The 6,115-nt window shown below is 46.9% G+C and overlaps 1 long non-coding RNA gene across 2 annotated transcripts; it reads right to left on the bottom strand.

The window, feature by feature from the left end:
• Positions 1 to 946: 946 nt before the first annotated feature.
• Positions 947 to 5,426, bottom strand: LOC123281702 (uncharacterized). Of its 2 annotated transcripts, none has more exons than XR_006521372.2 (3): positions 4,395 to 5,401; positions 2,712 to 2,811; positions 947 to 1,774 (listed from the first exon to the last, which is right to left on the bottom strand). It is a non-coding gene; the product is annotated as an uncharacterized lncRNA (long non-coding RNA). The 2 variants fall into 2 exon arrangements; XR_006521373.2 differs by having other exon boundaries at positions 1,032 to 1,774; positions 5,320 to 5,426.
• Positions 5,427 to 6,115: the final 689 nt, after the last annotated feature.

Here is a 6,115-nt window from a genome sequence, read left to right as displayed (position 1 = left end):
GTCCAAAACTTCCGAATTTAGAAGAAAGTGGCTAATTTTCAAATCTTCTAACCACTTCAAGTAACAACTAGTACAATTTGATTCAAGCTCCCTTTGCTCAGGCCCACAGCCTGAGAAACTGAGACACTTCAGAGTCCTCACTGATAATTGCAGGATGCTGCCATTCTCAACACAAGTGCAAGTCTGTGTGATGACTCTTACTGTTGAAACTCAGATGGACTTGAACTCCAATGGTAAGCCCATTGCAGCAGGACGGCCTTCAAACAAGATGGTATAATAGTCAGGCATTGGAGTAGAAAATGCTTCATAATCAAGTGACAATGTGTTCCTTGAATCATGGCCCACATAGAGGTGGTTCCCAGGATGACCACTGAGTGTTCAACGAGAGTAAAGCAGGTGTCCTCATGTTGCCCAACAGTTGGAGTTAGTCATGGCGTTCAACGACTGGTTAGCAACTGAGACCCCCGGGTAACAATAACTTGGACCAGACAGGGGTTCACTTTTCTCTCATAAGATAAGGTCCTGAGGAAGGCAGCCCAGTGATGATGCGGAAGCAATGCTCCAAGCCCAGGTTCCTCTACCCATCTCTTCCGCCATCTCTGACAGACTGGGTCCATCCTCAAGGCTGTGTCAGAATCACAGGATGGCTCCCACAGCGCCAACTATCGTATCTATGTGTTAGGAAAGAAGTAGGAGAAGGGATAAGGCAAAAGGGCCCCACCCGCAGAGTCAGCAGATTTTTGAGAAGTTTCTCAGAAACTCCACCCAACAATGTTCGCTTACTTCTTGTTTCTCGAACTTAGTCATGGGACCAATCTCATCTGCAAGGGAGGCTTGGAAATGGGGTTATGGGTTTTTTTTAATAACACAGAGCATTGTATTTATGCTTATGATTTTAAATTTGCTTGGTTCTGGGTAGACTGAAGAATAAAGGAGAGTCATAGGTAAAAAGAATCATTGACGATATGTCCTCCTTTATTTGTCTTCTTTCCTAGTGCCTTGCATGTACCCTCTACACAGTAGTTCTTTTTGGTTTGGAATTATTTTATTGAGGTCACATTGGCTTATAACATTGTGTAAATTTCAGGTGTACCTTATCATATCTCAGCTTCTGTATACACTGCTTCATGTTCACCACCAATAGTCTAGTTTTTATCTGTCGCCATACATATGTGCCCCTTGACCCCTCTCGCCCTCCCCATCCCATCCTCTCTGGTAACCACCAATCTGTTCTCTGTATCTACGTATTTGTTTGTTTATCTTCCACATGTGAGTGAGATCATACGGTATTTGTCTTTCTCTGACTTATTTCAGTTAGCATAATTCCCTCAATGTCTATCCGTATTGTCACAAATGGCACAATTTTGTCTTTTTGATGGCTGAGCAGTATTCCATCGTGCATATATACCACATCTTCTTTATTCCTTCATCCATTGATGAGCACTTGGGTTGCTTCCACATCTTGGCTACTGTGAATAATGCTGCAATGAACATGGGGGTGCATAATTCTCTTTGAATGATTGACTTCATGTTCTTTGGATAAATACCCAGTAGTGGAACAGCTAGATTGTATGATATTTCTATTTTTAATCTTTTGAGGAATTTCCATACTGTTTTCCATAGTGGCTGCACCAGTTTGCACTCCCACCAGCAGTGGATGAGGGTTCCCCTTTCTCCGCATCTTCTCCAACACTTGTTCATTCTTGCCTTGTTAATTGTAGACAGGAAATGGAGTTTTTGATTATCTGCCATGCTAGCTTTTCCCCCAAATTTTCTATGGAAAAAAAGAAAGTGGGGATAATGAGTGGGTAACCAGCAGTTTGTCTTACCCACTTTGCTTTCTTTGAGGTCCCTCAGTCTCCACACTTGCATTAACGATTCTCCCACAGCTACACACTACTCTGTTCCCTGCATTGAGAATTATCCATTTTTGTGGTTTCATTTGTTTATTCCTCTGACGAATGTTTATTGAGCACCAACTGTGTTCCAGCACCTGGAGAAATGGCACTGAACAAAACAAATCAAAAATCCCTGCTCTCATGCAGCTTCATTTTAGCAAGGAAGAGACAAGAGACAAGAAAGTATAAGTAAAATAAAGAACATGCTCGATGGTCGCAAGTGCTAAGGCAAAATAAAGAAAGCGGTGCAGCAGGACGTGAATAAAGCGTCGGAGTGGCAGTGGTTGAAAGTTTAGATAAGAGGGCCAAAGAAGGTCTCACTGGGAAGGTGATTTTTGGACTAAAGGCCTAAGGGAGTGAGGGAGCTAGCTTCAGGAAGAGCATTCCAGGGAGAGGAACTGCATGTGCAAAGGCCCTGTGGTAAGTGTGTCTGTGGTGTGTCTGTAGAACAGCGAGGAGGCCAGTGTGCTTAATGCATAGCTGCGGGGAGAGCAGGCAGCCAGTCACACAGTCCTCAGAGACCACACGAGGGACGTCAGCTTTCATTACTTAGCCTTGTCTCTCTAGTTGGAATTTCTATAAACTGATAAAGCTTGATAATTGTTCTATTTCATTATTTGTTTAATGAGATATCAGGTTTGTGGGCTGATGGCCGGCATCGGTTGAATATTCCTGCTTCCATCTCATCAGCATTAACAGCATTAGATTCGTGCCTTCAACTCTTCTCCCCAGTTACACACGCCCACCCACACACTCCACATTTACAAATACTTTTCATTTTTGCTGTTTTAACAAAGTAGCGTTGTTACTCACCAGCTGGCTGTGCTGGTGCATGTTTTTAAGTTCTCAATTCTTCGTAGAGAGGAAGCGATATGGCCTGACGTGGTTGAGGTGAGTGGGTGAGACGATGATGCTGTGATAGGAACAGATTAAATACGGTGATCCTTGCACAAAGGGATTCCTACCAACAGGTCTAAAGATGGAACCACCCAGAGGCAGATGGAGTTCCTTAAAGCAGTTAGAGAAGGAAGGCAAAGCACCAGCAGAACACCAACCTGGACTAAACCTCACAAATAGGAAGGAAATTTCATTACGAAGTTTGTTTTCATTTTTTTCTCTCTCCAAATCCCAGCCCCAAACTTTATGTCTCCGATGAGCAGGGAGCAAGTGTAATTAACTGAGTAGAGCCATAAAAGGAGAATTCTGGGATGCGGAAAGCATTTCAATATGATTCACGGGTTCGGAGAGATTGCAAACACATGATGGATGCTCAGAAGAGGCCATCGGAGAGAGTGTGCTGCGAGCAGGGATTGAAACGTGCCCCCGAATCTTGGCAGTTCAAATAATTAAAAGACTAAATATTTTATAAAGATGGGGCAAGCCAAGTTTCGCCAGCACCACACTCTGCCAGAGTGATTAAACACAAACCAAAAATGCATGCGTGTTTTCTCCTGCAAAGCAAGAAGCCTGCCTCTTCCTTCTGGAAGTCGGGGCTGACCTGACTGCCAAGTAGACTGCTCGTGGCAGGAAGCCCAAGGCAAGTGGTGACCGGGTCCCTGGCTACACGGGGGATGGAAACACGGTGGATGGACCAGGATGTGAGCTGGTGCTGTAAAAGAAAAACACCCCAACCCTTCCTATCACTCACCCTGCCGCACCCCTGGGATATCAGGAGGGCCATGCCCACAATGTGAATGTTTAAACCCTAAGGCTTGTTGAAGAAAAAGTAGAGAATATCTTCATGATCTTGGAGTTGGCCAGATTTAATAGGACACAAAAAGAACCAAACACAAGAGAGAAGATTTGATAAATTGAGCTTGAATCAAAATGAAAACCTCTTCTCATTGAGGAAAACTGTTGTGAAAATTAAGAAGCTAACCACAGACTGGGAGAAAATATTTACAAAATACATATTCATGTCCACAATATAGAAAGAACTCCTAAGAATCAATAACAAAAAATACAAGCAATCCAATTTTAAAATGGGCAAAATGAAACAAAAAATGGCCAAAAGACTTGGCTAGAACTTCATAAGATATATGAATGACCAATAAAAATATGAAAAGGTGCTCAACGTTATTATTCATCAAGGAAACACAAATTAAAACCACAATGGGATACAGCTCACACTCAGCAGAATGGCTCCACTTAACAAGCATTGGAGAGCTGTCACTGAGGCATCCTCATCTTCCATCTACAGCTGGGGGCCCCTTTTGGCTGTTGTCCCCCTGAATGTCTCCAGTGACTCTTTCCTTTGCTCCATGCCCTTAGCTTCTGACTTAGGACAGTCTCTCCCAAACTCTTCCTTCCACTCTTGCAACAGCTTCCTCACCCATCCCCCTGACTCCAGTCCTTCGCCCACCACTCTTCTTCACTGTTGCCCAGCTGGCCAAATCCCTCTCTGTTCCAGGTTCTCAGGGGGCTCCCCAGCCTACAGGGACAGCACACCCTCCCTGAGCATCCTTGCCCCCCAAAGCCTCCAGCTTCCAGTCTCACCTCAGGAATCCATTCTGTTCCAGCCATGACAAGCTGCCTCTACAGACCCCCAACCATGCTGGCTCTGCATTCATGTGTTTGTTGGTTTGTTTTTCTTGGAGCTCCTCCAAGGCCATCCCCATCGCTCTCAGGATAAACAGCAAACTCCTTACCGTAGTCTCCAAGGCCCTGCATGGCCCCCCTCTCCAGGTGGGTGCACACTCTGTCACTCCCTCTACTTTCTCTACTAGACAGAAGCACTTTGAGCACATCTGAATCTGGGTACCTCCTGTCCTGGCCCAGGTCCCAGGGCAGAGCACGTCTTTCCCAAAAGCCGGTGGGAGGAGTATCTACTCGCTTCCCTTGCTCAAGGCCGGGTTCAGGAGACCCTCCTGAATCCTGGAGCACGGGTAACTCCGACTCCCATTTAAGCTTCAGGATTTGAGACTGGTGGCAGGGGGAGGGGGCGGGAGGGGCAAGTTAGAGCAGCATCGGTACCTGGGCTCAGAAAACCCCAATTTGCTGGCAAAATGAGACTGCAGCCCACAGAAGAGCAGAAACCTCAGAGAAGTACACACCCCCAGAAGCAAACTTTTTAAAATTATTGTACTGCTGAGAAGTGTATACACACAGTGGTCAGTAAGCCCACGTAGACAGGCAACTTTTTTTTTTGGTAGCATGAAGTATCTAAGAAACACTGCACAGGTTCATTCCCTTCTGCTTAGTAAATAAGCCTCTTTCCTTTCTTCTTTTCCTGCTTGTCACTCCTGGCCTGTCTCCCGTTCCATACCATCCACACCTGCACATCGGGCAGACTGAGGGATCCCGGATCCCCATTCCCTCTGCCGGTCCTGAGGAGGCCCAGGATCGTCCCATCCTCCCGGGAGCCCGGTACCCTCACTCTCACATTCCGTCTTGCCCAGCCCCAGCCAGACTTCTCACAGACCCATGAGGCTGGTCACGCGGGGCCGCCGTCAGGGGAGCAGACTTGCCGGCCGCGGGGCTTGCCCAGTCTCGTGCCTGTGAGTGGCCCGTCATCCTTCGCACTGAAGCACAGAGCACGTCTTTGTTGGGCAGAGGATGAGCTCATCAGAAGACCCACCTCCGGCTGGTGGCATGGTGACTCACGGCCAAAGGCTGCTTACTTCAAGCCTTGTGGGAAAGCGTGGAACTGAAATAGTCTTAACACAGTTGGATGCTAGTTTTTCTCCCATATCCGCTCCTCCACCCCTTTTCTCTCCCACAGGAGAAGCTGAGCGCAAGAACCATCCCAAAGCAGTTCTTCCTGCATAGACGAAAGGGGCTGTGTGGAAGGCCTCCAGTTCCATAAGCAAATCCGGGCAGGTGCGACGTGCGGTGTCCTGCCTCAGCTGGAAACCCTCACTGCCCTGACCTCGTCATCTGCATCGTTCCTTCTGGCACCGGCAAGGGCAGGCTGTCAGGCAATCCAGAATATCGTCAGTCACTTGGAAATGAGTAAAGAACAGTCTAGAATGACAAAGTGGTCCATCGGTTTACTGCAGAGTGGATCATTTCCAGTTAAGCTACAAAGCTTCTGCTGCGATTATGATTTTATTCTAATCAATACTCACAAAGCCTGGAAATAGAGACGGAGAGCCCGTAAGCCAACACTCAGCACGCCACACAGAGCACCTTCCAATAAGTATGCAGAGCGTCTCGGCTGCGGAATCTATCGCCCGCGTGAAGTCAGCATCAATCTGCGAGGACTGGCCAGCGCCGGC

This window comes from Equus asinus, chromosome 28 (genome assembly GCF_041296235.1).
Source record: "Equus asinus isolate D_3611 breed Donkey chromosome 28, EquAss-T2T_v2, whole genome shotgun sequence".
NCBI classification, from domain to species: domain Eukaryota; kingdom Metazoa; phylum Chordata; class Mammalia; order Perissodactyla; family Equidae; genus Equus; species Equus asinus.
The sequence above is the reverse complement of the archived record's forward strand: the minus strand, read 5'-3'. Positions and strand labels throughout refer to the sequence as shown.